Source organism: Orycteropus afer, unplaced genomic scaffold (genome assembly GCF_000298275.1).
Source record: "Orycteropus afer afer isolate SDZICR_OR568_19922 unplaced genomic scaffold, OryAfe1.0 scaffold00071, whole genome shotgun sequence".
NCBI classification, from domain to species: Eukaryota; Metazoa; Chordata; class Mammalia; order Tubulidentata; family Orycteropodidae; genus Orycteropus; species Orycteropus afer.
In genome coordinates, this window is record NW_006921658.1 from 8,694,912 (window position 1) to 8,717,383 (window position 22,472).

Here is a 22,472-nt window from a genome sequence, read left to right on the forward strand (position 1 = left end):
CTGTGTATTTCTTCTATCTTCTTTTGATGCTTCCTGCATCATTCAATATTTTGCCCATAGAATCTTTCAATATTGCAACTTGAGGCTTAAATTTTTTTCCTCAGTTCTTTCAGCTTGAGAAATGCTGAGCGTGTTCTTTCCTTTTAGTTTTCTAACTCCAGGTCTTTGCACATTTCATTATAGTAATAGGCTTTGTCTGCTCGAGCTGCTTTTTGAAATCTTCTGTTCAGCATTTTTATCTTGTCATTTCTTCCATTTGCTTTTGGTCTTTTCTTTCTTTCTTGTATTTTTAATGACCTCTTGCTTTTTTCATGGATGATGTTCTTGATGTCACCCCACAATTCTTCTGGTTTTCAGTCAGTGGTGTTCAGTGCATCAAATCTATTCTTTAGATGGTCTCTAAATTCAGGAAGAACATATTCAAGGTCATATTTTGGCTCTCATAGACTTGTTTTAATTGGCTTCAACTTCAAGTTGAACTTGCATGTGAGCAGTTGATGGTCTGTTCCACCATCAGCTCCTGGCCTTGTTTTGACTGAAGAAATTGAGCTTTGCCATCTCCTCTTGCCACAGACATAGTCAATCTGATTCTTGTGTACTCCATCTGGTGAAGTCCATGTGTATAGCCACTGTTTGTGTTGTTGAGAAAAGGTATTTGCAATGAATAAGTCATTGGTCTTGCAAAATTCTATTGTGTGATCTCCAGCATTATTTCTGTCACCAAAGCCAAATTTTCCAACTACCAGTGATTCTTCTTTGTTTCCAACTTTTGCATTCCAATCACCAGTGATAAGCAACACATTTGATTGCATGTTTCGTCCATTTCAGACTGCAGAAGTTGATAAAAACCTTTAATTCCCTCATCTTTGGCTTTGGTGGTTGGTGTGCAAATTTGAATAATAGTAGTATTAACGGGTCTTCCTTGTAGATGTATGGATATTATCCTATCACTGACAGTATTGTACTTCAGGACAGATCTTGAAACTCCTTTGTGATGATGAATGCCACGCCATTCCTCTTCAATTTGTCATTCCTGGCATAGATCATATGGTTGTCTGATTGTCTGGTTGTCTGATTCAAAATGCCCCAAACCCGTCCATTTCAGCTCACTAATGCCTAAGATATCAATCTTCATGCATTCTATTTCATTTTTGACAACTTCCAATTTTCCTAGATTCATACTTCATACATCCCATGTTCTGATTATTAATGGATGTTTGCAGCTGTTTTTCCTCAATTTGAGTCATGCCACATCAGCACATGGAGGTCCTGAAAGACTTATTTTATCCATATCATCGAGGCTGGTTCTACTCTGATGAGGCAGGTCTTTCCCAGTCCTATTTTGAGTGCCTTTTGACCCAAGGGGCTTGTCTTCCTGCACTGTGTCAGAGAATGTTTCCAAGCTATTCATAAAGTTGCCCAGTAATGTATCAGACAGTGTTTCTCTGCTATTCATAAGGTTTTTCCTGGTCAATTTTTGAGAAGTGGATGGCCTCCTCCTTCTTCCTAGTCCGTCTTAGTCTGTAAGCTGTGTTGAAATCTATGCACCATGTGCAACTCTGCTGGTGTCTGAAATACCAGTGGCACAGCCTCAAGCCTCACAGCAACATACAAGCCCCACAGGATGACAAACTGACAGACAAGTTTGTCTTCCTTAGTTGTTGGAAAACTCTGCCCTCTCCTCTTACCTAATTCCTACCTGGAACCTGCCACTCTGTGGTCCTGGGCCGCTCCCTCTCTTTCCTGGCTCTAGGGGCTGGGACCTGCCTTGCCTCCTGCCCCTTCACCTGGATATTCTGCCACTCCTGAGGTCCCTGGCTGCTCCTACTCCCTCCTTTTCCTGGCTCTAGAGGGCTTGGGGCCTAGCCTTGCCTCCTGCCCCTTTACCTGGATATCCTGCAGTTCCCAGGATATCCCAGTCTGTAGGTTCTCTTTTTACTCTTTTCTTGAAGTCTTTCCCCACTAATTGTGCTTCCCTTTCTTCAGAACTATACCTTTAAAATAATAAACAGACACCTGGAAAGATACATAAGAAAGTGGTGACAATGGTTGCCTCTGGGGAATCGTTAGAAGAAAGGATTGGGAAGAAGTCTCTACCTAGCCTATCTTTTATAAAACTTGAATTAGGAATCATGCGAATATATTTCCTCCTTAAAAAAAAAAAAAAAAAAAGGCTCCTTTATTACTTGTGCCAATAAACCTTGTAGGGCTGCTGGTTTTCAGATCTCTCCTCTTCTTCAATGTCTCCTACTCTTTCTTTCCCCTAGCATTTAAAAATAAGTATATTTTTCAACCAACATATGTGAGTATTTTGTAGCAGAAATATTTTCAGGTATATAGTTTACAAAATATTTCTTGATATTGAAGTCATCATTATATTTTTAACACTTTGGAAGCCTATTGACAAATGGTTATGTAAAAGGTTATTCTAATATGTTTTCTCATCTACACTTAGTGGAAGTGCTCCTTTCCTTGAGTTCTCATTGATATAAATTTTTAAAATGTCAAAATTTAATGAGCTGAACTCATATCTAATTATTTCAATTGTACTTTTCCTTCTTAACTTGTTATTGTGATTCGAGTAAAATTTTACAAAGCAGATTCATTGTACATTCAACAGTCCATACTCATTTTGTTTTGTAACATTGGTTAGATTCTTGCAATGTAACATCTCACCTCCCAGTTCCACCCTGTGGTTATCCTCTCTCTGTGTCCTTTTTGACTATGCATTCTTGACTCCCAATCTTTCTCCCCAGGCATATGCTGCCCTTCTAGTCTCCCATGGTTGATTGTTCTAAGGAGTGTATCTCCCTGGTATAGGTGTTCCGCTCGTAAGCCTATCTATGATTTGGCTGAGAGTTAACCCATGGAGTGAGTTCAATTCTAGGCCCAAAGGGTGACTAGGAGCCATATTCTTGAGGGTTTCACTGGTCTCTATCAGACCAGTTAGCATGGTCTTTTTTTTTAAATGATTTTTAATCAATTTGTGCTTTTAAAATTGTGATGAGTTTGAACATTTTTCACAGTTACATCAATCATTTGATTTCTTTATCTTGTTTTTAATTACTCTCACCATATACAATTCAAACAACATAAATAAGTTAATATATGGTGTTAGGTGAGGAATCTAGTTATATATTTTTTTAGTGTTAACATTTAAAGGAGCCATTTATTAAAAATCTATCTTCTACTGATTTTAAAAAAAAATGCAAACCCAATTCCTTGATTAATTCTAAATGCGTATATATTCTTTGATATATTTCTGGTTTTGGAGTCTATTTTATTGGCCTGTCTTGTATCTTGTAGGAATTACATTGTGTAGTTGTTATTGCATAAGAATTTTAATTCTCTTCTTTATTCTTATGTTACAAAAATTGGAATTGGAATTTTGAATGGAATTGTGCTACATTTCTAAATGAATCTGAGAGCTCTGAAATTTTACAACATTAATTCTTCACATCTGAGAACAAGGTATATACATACATAGATAAAGGAGCTCTGGCAGTGCTGGGCCTAAGGCATTTGACTGCTAACCAGAAGGTTGCTGGTTCAAACCCACTAGCTGCTCCACAGAAAGAAAATGGGGCAATATATTTCTGTAAAGATTTACACCCTCAGAAACCCAATGGGGGTCACTGTGAGTCAAAACTGACTCAATGGCAGTGAGTTTGGTGTTTGTATATATATATATATATATATATATATATATATATATATATTTGTTGTTGTTGTTGTTGTTTGCCGTCGAGTCGGCCCCGACTCATAGCGACCCCTCCTTGGGTTTCCGAGGCAGTAGCACTACGGAAGTAGGATTGCCCAACCTTATTTCCAAGGAGTGGCTGGTGGGTTTGAACTGCCAGCTTTCTGGTGAGCAGTCAAGTGCCTTAGCCACTATGCTACCAGAGCTCCCATAGACACACACACACACACACACACATATTTTTTTTTTTTTTTTTTTTTTACTTCATTTATTTAGGACTTCTTTATATACCCCAGTAAAATTTTGTATTCTTATGTTGGCACTGCATATTTCTTTTTAAGTTTACTCCAAGGCACTGGGAATTTACAGCCCCTTCCCCAGTGATTAAATTACTTTATTGTGTTCTTTCGTCTTTGTGTCATATTATATCAGTCAGCATCTCTGCAGCTCCTGGCAGTACCCCTGCTGTCAGAATAGCTGGCCTGAGCTTTGAACACCATAGGTCTGGTGGATATTATTTATTCTTCCTGTGTTTGAATATGGCCACCTCTTATCCTCCTTTTATGACCTGTGGATAGTTTACAGTGACCCACTGCTGCACCAAGAGCCATATTCTGTAGTAGCTTCCTTTCGTTTACATAAACCGCTAGATGGTTGGCTGCCAACATTTTTAATGTCACCCCACAGAGAGTGCACCACTTGTGCTTCTGATGGGAAGTCTCTGCTTGGATATCTGATTCCAGGCACTTCCTTCCTCACAGGGCTTGTCCCCACCCAGGGCCCCCTGGATAATTCTAGATAAATGTTGACTGCTTGTTTCCAACTTGAGCCCAGAGAATAGTTCCTATATTTATTATATCTATATGATATAATACAACACATAAAAGAGTTTGAGCCTGAATAATACTAAAAAGAAAGAGAACTATATATTTATTTATTGTCCTATTGAGAGCTCTTTATGCCATGAACTTACTTTCTAAGAATTTTACTATATTTATCTCATTTGGTCCTCAAAATAACTTTCTTTAATCAGGCACTAACTGCTTGGCTGTTAACCAAAAGGTTGGAGGTTTGGGTCCATACAGAGACACCTCAGAAGAAAGGCCTGGTGATCTACTGCTGAAAAGTCATAGTCACTGAAAACTCTATAGAGCTCAGTTCTACTCGGACATCATTGGGTCACCATTAGTCAGAGTGGACTCAACAGCAACTGGTTTTACTAATATCTCAATAGATGTGAATACTGAGGTATATAGAGATTAAATAACTTGCTATGTAACTGTAATTCCAGAATTCTCATGTTTAACACTATGCTACACTGTTTTCCAAAAGAGAGATCTAGGAGTCTTGTACCAAGGATAGGATAAAAAGAGAGAGAGAAATGAAAATTGTGTTTGCATTGATTTTCTAGAAAGTAACAGATAAGAATTAGTTTTTATTGTTCACCACATTTAAAGAAAGAACAATCCAGTAAGAATTATATTCAGATTATCTCTATTCTAACAAAATGAATTACAAAGTTGAAAGCTCTCCAGATAATTCAGAGAAACATCCTGTTTGCGTTGCTTAAAAAAAAAAAAAATTAGACAATTGCTTTGGTCTGAGTAATCTAATAAGGCTAGTCCATATTTTCAAAATGAAACAAACTCTAAATTTCCTATTTTGTGTAAACATAGCCACAAGGAAATAAATCAGATGTATATTGAAAAAGGAAAAAGGATAAGACTATTTTGTGAAAATCTCATGAAATGGACCTCCTTATATAAACTGTTAATAACTACAACATTCCTTTTAAGGTAATTCTTACATACTAAAATATCCTATTTAATGATTTGCAGTACTACTCTAGGAAGGAAAAGTGAACCGTAACAATAGATTGTTCGTAGTCGGTCAGTGTAGGGCATGGAAAACTGGTAGTGGCAGGCATCCCATATACGGACCTGCATTCCTGTACAATTGCTTGGACTATGTCTTAGCTTCCAGATATTCCACATATGCTTTTGCAGTACAAATTCCAAAATCTCATGAGAAATGTAAAAATGTGTTCTGGGGACTGTTCTTTAATGGGGTGTCTATAAAGTAAGTGTGTGTGTCTGTGCATTGCATACATCTTGCTATATTTTTTCTTTTTTTTTTTTTCAACTTAGCTGTACATTAAAAATCATCCATCTTCCTTAAGTCTCAAAACCCTGCTGTATTCTCAGGATCAGAAACAAATATGTTTTTGTTTCCTGACCCCCCCAAATAAATTGGTATTTGAGTTATTTTTCTAAGCTAAATTTTATTTCACTTCCTTCTAGATTTCTTCTACCACCATACTTTGTTTCTGTTAGTGTAAAATTTATACCTAGCAAACAAATTTCTGTCAAAATGTGAAGTCCATAGAAATCATTTAATTTTTTTCTCACAAAATTATCCTGAAGATAGATGAAGAATGTTTTGCCAAGTTTGATGACTTTTAGTTGTAAAAGATATATGCAGGAGCAGACAAATAAAACAAAGGAAATATATGAGGCATTTAAAAATGATCTCAATTGAAAGATAAGTAAAGCATAACTATGCTACTGAGAGAAATACGGAAGTTAGAGCTCAAGTTTTCATGATTATCACTCTGCTTTGATTACATTACCTGATGGGATTCTAGGGTGCAATTACTTTTATGCCATCATAAAAATGTAGGTTACAGTGTCTTAATATTGCTTCTTTAGAATACATGAGAGAATGTTGCTGTTATTAGCTGCCTCAGCCTCCTACTCATGGGAACCACATATATAACAAATTGAAATGCTAACCAGTCCTGCAACATCCCCACGATCCCTTGTGAAGCAGAACATTGTGATCTCTAGGGTTTTCACTGGCTGTAGGTCACCAGGCCTTTTTTCCTAGTCTGTCTTAGGCTGGAAGCTCCACTGAAACTTGCTTAGCACCACTAACAGATGGGTGGTGACTGCATATGAAGTGTATTGCCTGGAACAGAACCTGAGTCTCCTGCATGGTACGTGAGAATTCTACCACCAAACCACTAGTGTCTCACCAACTTAAATTAGTTGACATAAAAAGATGACTTTACTTGCTCACTGAATCCAAGAAAGAGTTGAACAAATAAAGTTGGGGCCTGGGCCACAAGAATAGCTGGAAGTAAGCCTTCAATTGCTGCCAGCATCTCTGTCTCTCGTTCTCTGCAAATTAGTTTTCTTTTCTTTCACTGTAGACTAGCTTCCTCCAAGTGGCAGGAATTCCCTAATTCTCCTAGTTTTAACACCTCTAGTTGGAGAATGTTGTTGTTATGAACCATCCAGTCGGACCCGACTCATAGTGACTCCTCCTTGGGTTTCCTAGGCAGTATCGCTATGGAAGTAGATTGCCCAACCTTCCTTCTGAGGAGTGGCTGATGGGTTTGAACCGCCAGCCTTCTGGTTAGCAGTCAAGTGCCTTAGGCACTACACTACCAGAGCTAGTTGGAGAATAGTTCCCGTCTATGTCCAGACCTCCTATCTCGATTTCCTATATCAAGCTCTGGAGTCATTATGCCTGGAGGAGTGGGCTGGGACTGTAGGTAACTAGTTGTTGTGAGCTGATTCTGACTTACGCTGACTCCATGTGTCACAGAGTAGAACTGAGCTCCATAGGGTTTTCATGCTGTGATCTTTTGCAAGCGGATCAGGGCTTTCTTGCAAGTTACTTCTGGGTGGATTTGAACCACCAACCTTTTAGTTAGTAGCTTGGGCTCTAGAACTGCTGGTTGTTGTTAGGTGCCATCAAGTCGGTTCTGACTCATAGCAACCTTATGTATAACAGAAAAAAACACTGCCCGGCCTCGTGCCATCCTCACCCTGTGCCCCTTCCCAGTCTGTCTTAGTTTGGAAGCTCTGCTGAAACCTGTCTACCCTGCATGAGCCTGTTAGTATTTGAAATACTGGTGGCATAGCCTCCAGCCTCACAGAACAAGCCAGCCATGAAAATACAACAAACAGACAGATAAGTGGTGGGAACTGCAGGTAGGGTAGGCCAAATGTGCCGAGTGGCTAATATACTCAGGACTATCCCCCAGCCAAAGAAGGAGGGGAATTGATGTATAAATACTCTGCTTTCCTCCTCCTTTAAAGATAATTCTGGATTATGTTTTGTAGGTTTCTTAGAAAGATCACAGTATGATTGAGCACCCTTATTAATTGGCTTTTCTCATTTCCTTGTTTCATTTCCAGTCTTTTACCAGTTTTCCTGGGATCATCTCCCAAACAAACAACTTATACCCAAATCATTGCTTCAGAGTCTCCTTCTGGGGAGTCCAAACTAAGATAATAATCACCAAAGAGAAAGTGTTTGGGCCTCTCTTTGAGCAAAATCCTGGGGAAATTCTGAGATGGACTCATCTTGGAACAAGCACGTACCCTGGACCACTTAACTCTAGCCATAAGGCAGGGTTATGTAAAGATAGGGTAGCTGTCACATGGTTAGAATAGGGCATAGAGTGAAGGCTGAGTGAAGGGGAGAGGAGGAACAGGACAAAGACAAAGGAGGGTATCATTCACAGGAAATAGAATGTATGTGTGTTGGGACAGTATAGGGGATGGGTATAATGAAACTATAGATCTTTATCCCACAAGGTGGTTAATAACATGTTTTATGAAAAGTTTGTTCTAAGTCAATATTTTGTCATAACTGTTTTAAAATAATTTCAAAGTTACAGAAAAGTTACAAAAATAGTATAAGGAACTTGTGTTACCTGTGGGCTCTCATACCAACAATAGTGAGGATGGCACAGAACTGGGTGATGTTTCATTCTGTTATATATAGGGTCACCATGAGTTGAAGCCAACTTGTCAACTACTAACAATAACAATATACCTGCTACCCAGATTTAGCAATTGTTTATATTTTGCTCCATTTTAAAAAGTACAGAATTCTACCCCTGAACCACCAAGTCTTTGGAATTACTCCATTTGTTTTTATACTTCTCTCTCTCTATGTGTATGTTTTCATTTTTTTTTTTCTGAACCATTTGAGAGTTGGTTAGAGATATCATGTTCCTTTGACCTTCAATACTTTAGTCTGTATTTTCTAAGAACAAGGAGTTCACTTACATAATTTCAGTACTGTCATAAACTCAGAAAACTTAACATTGGTTTAATATTATTATCCAAACTATAGTTGATATTCAAATTTTATCAACTATCTCAATAGTATCCCTTCCATTGTATTTAATTGTCAAGATTCTTTATTCTCCTTTAATGTACAACAGTTTCCCTCAAGCTTTCCTTGTGTTTCTTGACCTTGATCTTTTTGAAGAGTACAGGACAGGTATTTTATAGAACGTTCCTTAATTATATTTTTATATATTTTTAATTGATGGGCATGTAGGAAGTAGAGGGAGAGAGAGCATTGAGCAGAGACTCCATGGAAGGACTTGGCAGTCAGTTCATTAACTGAAGCAGTTTCCACTCTACATTATATTACAGCTAGTTCTGGGTAGACTAAAATATGAGAGAATATTCATTGATTCTAGCTACTAAGCTAAACAATTTAGTATTATTGGAACATGTTAAAACATGTGGATGCAATCATTGTGTCAGTGATGAATTCTTCAAACTGATTCATTCTTTCTTTTTTTTTTTTTAAAAATAATACTGTTCAAAGGTGGTCTCTAACCAAAACTTCTATATGGCCAGTGGATATACTGAATATATCATAGAAATTTATAGCTGAGTGGAGCTAAAGATTATTTAGTACACTTTACAGAACAAGAAATTTAGATTTACTGAGCTTAAGAAATTTATCATAGCAGTCAATGGAAAGCCAAGATTAGATCTCACATCATCCCGATTCCTTGTCCAGTGCTTTTTGTATTCTGGCCTGTTATGGATTGAATTATGTCCCCCCAAAATATGTATTGTAAATCCTAACTTCTATGCCTGTGGTTATAGTCTCATTTGGGAATGGGCTATCTTGTTATGTCAGTAAGGCAGGATCAGTGTAAGGTGTGTCTAAGTCAATATTTTTTTTTTTTTTTGAGATATGAAAGAGATTCAGCAAGTGAACAGAGGAGAGATAGGGGAAGATGGATGTCAAACCACATGAAGAGTGCTCAGGAGCAGAAGCTCAGGAGAGTCAAGGACTTTTCTCCCGAGCTGCCAGAGAAAAAGCCTCCCCTAGGGCCAGTGCCCTGAATTTGGACTTCTAGCCTACTAAACTGAGAAAGTAATTTGTCTGTTAAAGCCATGCTCTCTTGGTATTTCTTCTATAGCAGTAGTAGGTAACTAAAACACACTTGAAGTGATCAAAACTATGCTACCTACTGTAGTTGGCATCTCAAATGCCATTGATGATATTTAGCAACTAATCTAATTTTCAACGTATTTGATGGATCTTATTAGCAAACAAATAAAACTTTACCAGGCAAGTTAAATTAATAAAATTTAAAAGCTATTATCTAAAAGTGTTAGTAATATTAAACAGCTCTTTTGTACTCAAAACATTCATTCTGCCAATTGAAATGCCTCCATAGCTAAATAAACAACAGTTTTAATACAATCATTTCTAATGTTGAAATTTTTATATTTTGATTCTTGTTTTTAATTCCAAAAAGAGGTCTCCACAATGGCATTAATTTAAGAATAATGTATGCCAGTGGAATGCACACCCATTCCTCTCATTAGTGAAAAACAAGTTTTTAGATGGAGTTCTTTCTTCAGTAGGGAGAAGCAGTTAAAAAGCTGTTGGTGTAGTGGAAATAGCATGGTCAAATGTGGTTTTAAATTATCAGTCAATATTAACAAAGTGGCAAGTTAAGTAATGTTTCTGAGCTTCAGATTCTTCATCTGTGTAATGAGAGTAACAATATCAATCATTTGACTCTCTCTGGTACCGTAAGTACTTACTTTTCAGAATGACAGATAAGGTATGGTATAGTAAATGACATGGTATAAATGCTCAATCAGTTGTGGTCATTACTCCTACTTAGTAATTATCCCAAATCCTATGTTACAAGGAGTGGTTGGAAGCATCATTACAGGGTGAGGAAGCTGATCTTACCAGCTGGTGCTAAAAATAATTTGGGACTGTCATAAACAGTCCATAGACTTATCCTTAGACTTGCTTTGACCTGAGTTTGGGGTAGCAGTTAGCAGTAGCATTAGCCTCTTCTGTCCTACTTCTCTGTTTGGCTAGTTGCATTTTTCAAAACTTCTTTCACTCTTTAAAGCTAACTTAGATTTTAATTTTCATCAGATTTCACCAGCATAAAAACGTTTTGGGATGGGGGTCCTCAAGGCGGGGCTTGTTTTATACACTCCTTGGGATGGTACTTCTGTATTTAGTATCCTTGCGTTGCAGTGGTTAAAGCGCTGGACTGCTAACTGAAAGATCGGCAGTTCAAAACCTCCAGCCACTCCGTGGGAGAAAGATTTGGCAGTCTGTTTCCGTAGATTTACAGCCCTGGAAACTCTATGGAGCAGTTCTATTCTGTTCTATAGGGTCACTGTGGGTCAGAATCCACTTGAGGACAGTGGGTTTGGTTTAGGTTTGGCTTTTTTCTTAATTGAAATTGTGACCTATGTGCCTATGAATGTTAATGAAACTAGACACAGTAAAGAGGTTTCTTGAAATTTAAAATCATCTATATGCTTTTCATTTTCTACTAGTTTTCTCATCTCTAAAGCCAAACAAAAACAAAAAACAAATCCATTGTCACTGAGTCAATTCCAACTCATAGCAACCCCCACTGGGTTCCAAGGCTATAAATCTTTATGGAAGTAGAATGCCTTACCTTCTTCCTGTGGAGCAGCTGGTGGGTTTGAACCCCCTGACTTACCAGCTGAATGCCTTACCCACTATGAATGTTGTTAGCTGAATGCTTTACCCACTATGCCACCAGACCTCTTTTCTCTAAAAGCAAATTGGTAAAAAAAACAAACAAACAAAAAAAAAAACCATAATCTTTTATAGGAATATTTCTTCCTGGGTTAAAGTCAGTAATGTTAAGTTAGGTATGAATTACAAAGCTCTGAAATGGAAAATCTATAGTGGAAACTGCACCTCAAGCATGCAATGACATTACTGCACATGTGAAGCTATGAAAGGACTGAGTCATCACCTGAATGGGATTCCTCCCTTCAAGTCTGAGGGAATTATTCCTCACAACTCTCCCTTTCTGTTCGAACAGAAAGGATATCAAAAGCCTTGGCAACTATCTATTGCTTTTGAATTTGAAAATTTCCTTGGATAAAACATTTTGTCCAGCATATGAAGCCCATAGAATTGCTGAACTGGGAAGAACAAGGGAGGTTACCAGTCTAACCTCCCAGTGGGAACAGGTATTCTCTCTATAGTCTCTCTAGCAGACAGCCAGCCAGGCTTTTTATACTCACAATGATGAAACAAGTCATTCTAAGGGAAGAAAAAAAAAAAAAAGAATTTCTGTATTTTGGGCTTTACAATGCTTTCCACTTCATTTTAATCATTGTCCTCAAGAGATAGAAACTATAAAGTGGAAGCAAACTAGAACACTGTATTTAAAAAAATAAAAAAACCAAAAAACTCAACATGTATATGATTGAAAGAACATACAGTCTTTCTTCCTTTTTTGTTACTTTAATTTTATTCTTTATTTTAATGGCATATATGTGTTATTAGAATAGAAAATTTGTACATATGTATGTATATATAAAAGAACCCACCCACAGGTGGCTCCGAAGACAGGCCTGGAGGTCGGCTTGCTAAAGGTCACAGCCTTGACAATCCTATGGAGCAGTTCTGCTCTGTACATGAGGTCACCATGAGTTGGAATAGATTCCACAGCAAATAAGAACAACATGTGTATGTTACATAGCTGTGTGTATCACACACACACCAACACACACACACCACACACAGAAAGAGAGAAAGAGGGGGAGAGAGAGAGGAAGAGAGAGAGAGAGAGAGAGAGAGAGAGAGAGAGAGACCAACCTCAAATTACTTTTGTAAAAAGCATTTAAAATGTTAAATAAAAGTGTGGTGCAGAGCCTGATAATGAGGACCGGATGTTTAGCAAAGGGCAGTCATGTGCTAGGTGCAACAGGGCTTTGGTTTCCAGGTATGATTTGTGTGTTCCAACAGGGAGCTCTCCATCATGAGCTGCACTGAGCTTTACTCACCTGCTGTCTTTATTTCACAAAAAGCCCAGCAGGTGAAGGGAAAAAGCTGAAAATAGAACCAAATATGATAAAAAGTGTAAGTTGATTTTTTTGGTGTGGTATATTGTAAGCTTTATTTGTTGGTAGTCTTATGCAGTAGGAAATTTTCTTTTCCACCTACCTTTTTATTTATCTCTTGGAAGACCCTTGGAAGATCAATCCTGTTCTTACACTGAGCCTCCAGTCGAAAACTACTGGTTTACCGGTTATGTTGGGCTGTGGTTTCTGTTAAAACCAAAAAACCAAGCTCATTGCCATCCAGTGGATTCCAACTCACAGTGATACTATAGGACAGAGTAGAACTGCCCCACAGGATTTCCAAGGTAATCTTTTATGGAAGCAGACTGACACATCTTTCTCCTCTGAGTGGCTGGCTGATGAGTTCAAACCACCGACCTCTCAGTTATCAGCTGGGCACTTTAACCAGTAAGCCAGCAGGGCTTCTTTCAGGTTCTGTCAGTGCCTCATTTTACATGGAGATGTGTGAGGTGGAGGAATGATCTCTGAGAGCTGGGAAGGAACAGCTGTCTGTCACATAGTAAACAGGGGCGGCTGCAGATCAAGGCTGAGCTGGAACACATGGCAGGCAGCAGGGACAGTAGAGCTGCTGAAAATTGAATCCTTCCTCCTAGTTCCTGACCCTATCAAATCACAACGTACAGGCTATTCTTGTGCAGTTAAGGATTCCTAACTTTTATTTTCCCTACACATTTGGTTCTGATTTTACTCGTAGTAACCAAAAAAAAAAAAAAAAAAAAGGTATAAAAAGCAAAGAAGTTAATATTTAAGTAGTTTGAGTGCAAAAGTCTCCACTGAAAACTCACTTTTGCTAACTAATAGGCACTTGCAGAATTCACTCATGTTTTCCACAGATTTTCCACTTAGTGTCTATCTTTAGAATGAATGCTCTTAAGCCATCTATTACTAGGCATTGGGCTCATGGTTACTGTTTATTTTATACCAGTGGGTCATAAAAGTACAACATTAAGGCCACTATATGTTTACTTGCTGTTGAAGATGACTTTAAATAAACACACTCAGTGGCTGGAGAGATGAAATGTTTAGTCATTTCTAAGCACCCTTGTGGCCAGACTAGCCTATTTACCAGGTTTGAGACACTGACTACTTTCAGGACTCGAGAAATTCTAGCAGTTAATGCTTGCTAAGGGTTGTTCCACTTACTTAGCAGGGTGATCCTATCCATCGGCCAAAGTTTATTCATGATCCTTTATGTGCCAAACATGCTACCCAGCACTTTGGAGGATTACAAAGGAAGTAGAAGACACAGCTCTCTGCTGTTGTGGAATTTACAATTTAATGAGAACCAGATAAAGCACAAATACATGGCTGTAAATATAACAAACAAAATAAAAATTGGCTCTGTTCCGTACAGTGAACATGGTGCCCTTTTTAATAGATGTGTGACTTCTGTACCAAGGGCACTAGTAACGGATACTATTGGATGTTTAGGAAAGAAAACTCTTCTTAATATCTTTTCTCTCCTGTCCAAAAAGTAGATAGCCTACATAATACCATAGTTCCTAATTCAAAAAGTATTCAGCACATCTTCAACTGAGGCTAATTGGTCTCAAGAATCAGAAATGATGCTTGAATTTGGCCATGTGGTCAGTCACAGTCACACAGTGAACTGTCTCTGTTTTGGAGCTAAATGGCTAGAAGAGCATGCATGGGGATTCTGAGGATAGATTTTGTGATTCCATGGGTCAAATTAGACTTGTCAATTTAGTTAATTCATTCAAGAAACATTTATTGAGTGCCAACTACCTTCCCAACCCTGTGCTATATGTTGGAGGATTTAAGGATGAGTAACAAAGAGGTCTTTCTCTGAATGACCTCATAGAGTGAGTGTATGTGGGTGAGGGGGGATGTTTGGGTGGAGAGTAAGTAAGCAGAAAATTGCATTAGAGTATGGCAAGTGCTATAATAAATTTTATTTTATGGTTTTTATTTTCTATTTTTGGGTTTTGTCGTGGGGGTACAGGCTGTTGGTAGCTATATTGCTTCTAAACTTTCTGGGAGAAGTTAGTTGTGAGTATGATGATTTAGTTGCTGAGTATGAGGGATATAGGTCAGAGAATCAAGGAATAAAACAGAGTAATGCTTTCTCTTGGAATTCTGAAATTCTGTGGGCAATCAGAAATTCTCAGGCATGACCACAGTTGGAAGAAAGTCTATAATAACCATTGTCAGTGCCTGGTCCATATTCTCTTCACTCTTCCATTGTAGCACACAAAAACATGCTGCTGTGGAGTCAATTCTGACACATAGCAACCTCTTGCATGTCAGAGTGGAACTGTGTTCAATAAGGTTACCAATGGTTGATTTTCTGTAAGATCACCAGATTTTCTTCTCAGGCACTTCTGGGTGGACTCAACCGCCAGTGTTTCATTTAGTAGTGGAGATTGTTAATGGTTTGCACCACTCACTACTATAATCGATTTTTGACACTCTGACAGTTTGCTCTGGTAGCCTGGCAGGTTGGCTATGCCAGACAAATCTGCTGTTCCTACTCCTCAACCCTAGCATTAACTGACACGAATTGGTGTACAACTACCCCAATTCCTTCACTCCTCCTGTGGGGGTAACTCTAAGATATAGTTCTACAGAGCAATTAAGCTCCAGTTCCTCATAGTGGTAACTGGCTCAAAAACAACCTTTATTGGCTGCCTTCCTTTCTCTGTCTCACTTCTTCATTAGCCCACTGGGATCACACCCAAACAAACTGCTTGCTCACAAAACCTCGTCTCGGGATCTGCTCTGGCAAAACTCAAACCGTCTTTGCAAACAATTGTTCACCAATATTGTTTGTCCTACTCAATCTCCAAAACCAACCCAGTATTTCTTTTCTCAACCAGGGTAAGGCACTTCTGCTTATGAATATCTGTAGATGAATACTCATCTTTTGAGGTCTTGACCAGACTCCTACTGAGCAAAGCAGATTTCATTTTTTTTTTTTTTTTAAATATGTCATGGGTCAAGTTCTATACCATGTAACCTTGCCTACTCATCTATCAAAATAAATAGATTTGGAGTGGACTAGTCTACAAGTTGGCCTAAATAAGGTATTCACTCATTCACTGGAAAGACCATGTATCTACTACGTGCCAAGCACTGTGCTATGCATCATGGGTATAGGAGTAAACAAGGTAGATGCAAACTTACCTTCTACTAGGAGTTTGAAGCAGAACTTACACAGATGGCAAGCAGGAAATGGTAGCAGAAGATGTGAGGCTTACACTGTATATAGCACACAGAAGGAAACTCACTGCTGTTGAGCCAATTTGACTCATAGACACCCCTCCTTGGGTTTCTGAGGCGGTATCATAGTGTCTAAGGCATTTGACTGCTAACCAGAAGGCAGGCAGTTCAAACCTACCAGCCACTCCTCAGAAGGAAGATTGGGCAATATACTTCCAAAGAGATACTGCCTCGGAAGCCCAAGGAGAGGTTGGATCTGACTCACTGTTAATAGAAAAACTGGGATTAGAACTTGAATCCTGCAATGTCCCAGCTGTAGTGAATTTGTTTTTTTATCACTATGGAAGTAGATTGTCCAACCTTCCTTCTGAGAAGTGGATAGTAGGTTTGAACCACCAGCCTTCTGGTTAGCATTCAAATGCCTTGGGCACTATGCCACCAGAGCTATGCAAAGCCATGAGAGGAAGAGAAGCTATGAGGAGAGCAAAGACCATCTGGTAGTTTGAAGAGAATCTAAGAGAGGCACAGAAGCAGAGATGAAGGATGGCAAGATCATAGTAATGTTGTTGTTAGCTGCCATAGAGTTGGTCCCTGACTCATAGCCGTGGACAACAGAATAAAATGCTATGCAGCCCTGCACCATCCCCATCCCCAGCTGTAGATCTGAACACTGTAATCTGTGGGGTTTTCATTGGCTAATGTTTGGAAGTGGATCACCATTCTATCTTTCTTTCTAGTCTATCTTAGTCTATAAGCTCTGCTGAAGCCTGTTCAGCATAATGCTGTAGGTCCTGTTCCTCCATGCCTTTGGGGTCTCAGGACTTGATTTCTTATTTCCTGACATGTATTATACATAATAAGCTTTCAATAATTAAGCAAGCTTTTGAGTATTTTCATTTAAAAGCAAATTAATACAATTAGACCTTAGAGATATGATCATACCTTTCAATTATCTCTTTTAACAGATGGGGAAACTGTGACCCAGAGAAATAAAACAATTTTCTTTTGAGATGAACACCTTGACTCTGAAGTCACAACATTTCAGATCTGTCAAATACTAACAACCTTAACTACTGTGAAGAGAACTAGACTGTGGTGATCCCTAGGGTAACCAGCATCCTAAAATGGCCTTGTATACAGTTTTCCAACATGAATTGGCTCATAAAAATTCTGTATGCTTCATTAAATTTGCACTGGTTCATCCATATTGGTCATTGCTATCCTCTACTTTTCCTATTTATTCTTAAACCAGCAGCACCAGTAGCACCTGGGAACATGTTAGAATGTAGACTCTTGGGCACTACCCCAATCCTAATGAATCAGAAACTTGGGGTTTGGGGCCCAGTAACCTGTCTTAATGCCATGTAATTCTAATGGCAAGCTAAAGTTTATGAACCATAGTTTCAGGCTGAAAAAAAAAAAAATTTGGATTCCCCTGTAGCAATATTCAAAGTGTCCCTACAGATTTCCACAAAAAAGCTTTTAAAAGAATAGATAGTACAATCTGTTTAGAATTAATCTTTCTTTGGTGCTTATTTAAGCCTTTTTTTTCCTGTTGTTGATGATGACGATGATGAGTGTATGTGTATGTGTACGTATTTTGGTCCTAGGTATGTCATACTCAATGGTGTGCTGGTAAAGGCTTAACAACCAAATCTCAAGGGGAAAAAAAAAAAAGACTTCATTTATAACATTTGCTAATTTCTATGGTGTAAACACTCCCATTATGGCTGATTTTTTTTTTTTTTTTTTAATGTTATTGTGATTCGGGTGAAAGTTTACAGAGCAAATTCATCTTCCATACAGCAGTTCACATATACTTTGTCTCATGACATTGACTATAATCTCCCACAATGCAACCGTTCTCCTCCCACTTCTTCCCCATAGTTACCTCTTCCCTGTGTCCATCCCTCCATGCACTTCTGCCCCCTGACCTGTCTCCCTGTGCGTTGCGTATACAACCCTTCTATTCTCCCATGATTGATCCAAGGAGTGTATCTACCCAATCTAAATGTTCAGCTCATATGCATTATGGCTGATTTTAAGGTACCAACATAATATCATTAGAAATGAAGTTGTGAAGAGCATAATTAATTCTCACAAATCTGTACTAGCTCCAGCCCATCATTTTTTATTTTACGCTTTTAAGTGTAAAGTCCAGGACATCATTATATTTAAATGTTTGCTGAATGAATTGTGAAAGAGTAAAACAAGGATATAGGATCAGAATTTTATGTTTTGGGTAATGAAAAATTTAGTGTGAATGATGGTTCTAGTTAACATCTCATACCATTCTTTATGAATGTTAGTGACTTTCACAAAAGTAACAACCGAAAAAAATTAAATTAAACATGTATTTACTTAGAATATGTTCTTTTCAAATGGCACTATTTATTACATACTGCAACAAATCAAGATATTTAAATACAGGCCATTTTCAACATAGCACTTTATGACAATAAAACACTTTGCAAATCAATTTTATTGTTCCTTTCTGCAACCTCAGGAGGTAATAGATATGAGTTCCCTATTTTTACAGATGAAGGAAGTAAGGCACAAAGAGATATTCAAACTTTCACATAGCGTGTTAATAGAAAAACTGGGATTAGAACTTGAATCCTGCAATGTCCCAGCTGTAGTTAATTAGGCTATACTTTCTGAAATATGGATAATTTAAAATGAGACATTAATTGGCTTTGGTTGTCAGGAGTGGCTGTGCTCTCTATTGGCTCAATGAACCAGATCTGAGGTTCATCATGATCCTTGTCATGTACCTTCTTGGAACACTGACTGCCCAAAGTCCTTGCTGAGGTATGTGTGGGTGGGGCTTAAAGGACCGTGTTTTCTACTATAATCCCTCAAATTGAAGTTGCCTGGATTAGAGGTGGACACTAAGACTTAGGGGTGTTCAATCAATAAGTTGACCGTAGTCTAAACAAAAAAGGGCAATTATACTCCTTCTGTTTAGAATTTGTAATAACAAAGGATGAGAAAATTAAACAGCATGGCAGCTAAACTTTAAAAGTCATGATGTAAAGGTCATAGTGGACAGTGTGTTAACTAAAGTTATAAGGTAGCAGAAAATAATAGTAAATAGAAGATTTAGCTTAGAGAATAGATACAGAGATGAGATAAGGAAGCAAATAAGTAAAGAAAGGAAAATATATAATGTTTAGGAGAAATAAGTACATACCATGAGAGACATGAGAGGCACATGATGAAGCAATTGGGAGAGGGGGAAGAGATGGAGAGTAGCCTGTTCCTAGCGCTGCTCTGGTGACTGGCAGTTTTCCAGATTCCACCCATGTATATATGTATAAGTTCTGCTGCCTGGAACAGGAACTCTGCATTAGTGACTTAGCCCAAAGGGGGTTTGTAGTCTTTACATAACAAGAAGTCTGGAGGCATTCGGTTCAGGCCTGGAGCGGTGGCCCCATAGCATCAACAACATACCAAGGCTCCTCTGGCTTTGCGCTTCACCATCCTTGGCATGTAGCTTGTATCCTCATGTTTGCTGTCTTGTATCCATTTCCACGCTAGAAGGAGAAAAAAAAGATGAAGAAAAATGTGTTTTCCATACGTGGGCATCAAGAATACAAAACGTACCCAGAAGAATTCTACTTTTGCCTCATCAGCCTGAATAGTGGCATGGACTCTTAGTAGTAAAAAAAAGGGTTAGGAAATATTTTGTTTTAGCTTAGCACATGGCTGTCCAGGACAAAACTGGAAGTCCAGGTAATAAGGAAGCGGGGGAGAATTGGGGGAGCAAGTAGTAGTGTCACCACAATATCCTAGATCCTTACCATCTTTATTTCTTGAACTAAATTAGAAGTAGTGTGGAGGTAAGAGGTGCTTGGTTGGCCAGGAAACGTACTTTGGCCATCAGCAGTCATAACTCCCCTACCTCCTGCTTTAAATGAAATAGCTGGCCTGTCCAGAATGGTGCTATCTTGTTCCAAAAACACTTAGGAAAAAAAAAAGCATTAATTGCTAATAACAAATATGAATGTGTTAACAAGGCATGCCAAGCTAACTTCATGACATTAAAAAATTTTTAAAAATTAGACTAAAAAGATAGGGAAATGCAGTAGATACCAAGTGTCTTGATTTTACCAAGCCACTTAATCAAGTTTCTTGATGCTATTGCAAAAGAGGGTGGAGAAATTTGACCTAATGGCAGTAGCATTCCTTGGATACAAAGCTAGGTAAATGAATTTACCCAGTGTATTGATGATAAATAAATGCATTTATGTTAACACAACAAGAAGTTTTTAGTGGTGAACCAATAAACTTTGTCCTTGACTTTGTCCTGTTTGATATTTCTGGTAGTGAGTAGGAAGAAGAGAGAGAAGTTCACTGATCCAAAGTTAGAAGAATAAATGTTCTAATGGATGATGGAATAGAGATTAAAAACATATGAGCAAATGGCTTTTGGTGCAAAAGAATCAATCACGCAAATACAGCACAGGGAGGATTTTGGCTTAATAGCAGTTCATGGAAGAGAAAACAAAATGAACTACATTCAACTTGAGCCAACTGTGATGGCACAGTTGGCGCTCACTTGTCCCTCCCTCCCTTCGTCTTAATCACTTAGCAAATTTACAACCAAATTCTTACTATTCTACAACTGCACTTGTTCAGATGAAAGTGGCTGGAAAAAACACAACCACACCGGAAGTCCTCACTTTAAACTGGTGACTAAATAGTCCCTTAATGCTGTCAAACACACAGAAGTTCTTGGGATCACTAGGACTTCATTATTTCACTGCGCTGAATGACTGTTTCATACATTCTCCTCTCAAATTCTCAGCACTTCATCCTTTATCCTCACTCTTGACTGATGCTCTTGTTCCCTGAGCAAATTGGCATAAAACTCAAATCAAACTTACTGCCATCAAATCGATTCTAGCTCACAGCAACCCCCATTAGGTTTCCATGGCTGTAAATCTTCATGGAAGTAGACTTCCTCATCTTTCTTCCATGGAGCAGCTAGTGGGTTCGACCTGCCAACCTTTTTGGTTAGCAGCCAAATGTCTTAACCACTACACCACTAGAGCTCTTTTGAATTGACATAAGTAGAGTAGCATAGTGCCTAAGGCACTTGACTGCTAACCAGAAGGCTGGTGGTTCAAACCCACCAGCCACTCCTTGGAAGGAAGGTTGGGCAATCTACTTCCATAGTGATACTGCCTTGGAAACCCAAGGAGGGATCGCTATGAGGCGGAGCTGACTGAACGGCACATAACAACAACAACAAATAGTAGAATTATGAAGAGAAGTCTCATAGACTCTCTACTACTGTATCTACCACCCCTCAGTATCTGCACCCACATAATCCCCCTTACCTGCAATAGAAGTAGCTAAAGCACATACTTCTATTTGTGCACTAGATCCCATCCCTCTTCATGCCTTTAGAACATTCCCCTAGCAATTCTTCCTTCCTTTTCTATACCATCAGTTGTACCATTTCTACTGGGTAATTCCTATCAGCATTGAATCATGCTATTATTATTCACTGAACTATTTCCAACCCTATGTGACTGAGAATTATCCTTCTGCTCTTTTTCACTGGCTTTGGGGAGTTTCCTCTTCACCGCTATTGCTGATTGGTGCTCAGCTGAAGACCCTCTACTGGAAACTGCTGCAGATCTCTAGAACTTTTACCCTATGTGATTCTGCTCTGATATTCTTCTCTGTGGATTCTTTTACTACTTTGGCCTCCCTAAATTCTCAATTGTGTCTCCTCAATTTAGGGAGCGCTCCAAACTGGTTTATTCCTCCCTAGGCCATGCCTAGAAATTCTCTCCAACAGTAAACTGGGACAATCATAGGGCTTCTCTGTTTTACTTCTTTCAGGGATCATTGCCCAGCATTGCCTGTTCTTCAATGTCTGAAAACCATTGCTTCATGAGTTTTGTCCAGGTCTTTGGCACTTAAGGTAGAAGGGTTAACCCAGTCTCTAATACTCTATGATGGTTGGAAGCAAAGGATCTCCATTCTTTGCCTTTTTTCCTGGCTGCCATATATGACGTTGTTGTTGTTGTGAGATGCTGTTGAGGTCAGTCTGATCATCATAGCGACCCCATGTACAACAGAAACACCCTCACAATCCTTTCTATAATTGAAACCTCATTGCAGCCACTGTGTCAATCCATCTTGTTGAGGGTCTTCCCCATTTTCTCCTATCCTCTGGTTTACCAAGTATGATACCTTTTTCCATGGAATGGTCCCTTCTGACAACATGACCAAAGTAGGTGAGATGAAGTCTGCTCATTCTCACTTCTAAGGAGCATTCTGACTGCACTTCTTCCAGGACAGATTTGTTCGTTCTTCTGGCAGTCCACGGTGCTTTCAGTATTTTTCACCAACATCACAATTTAAAG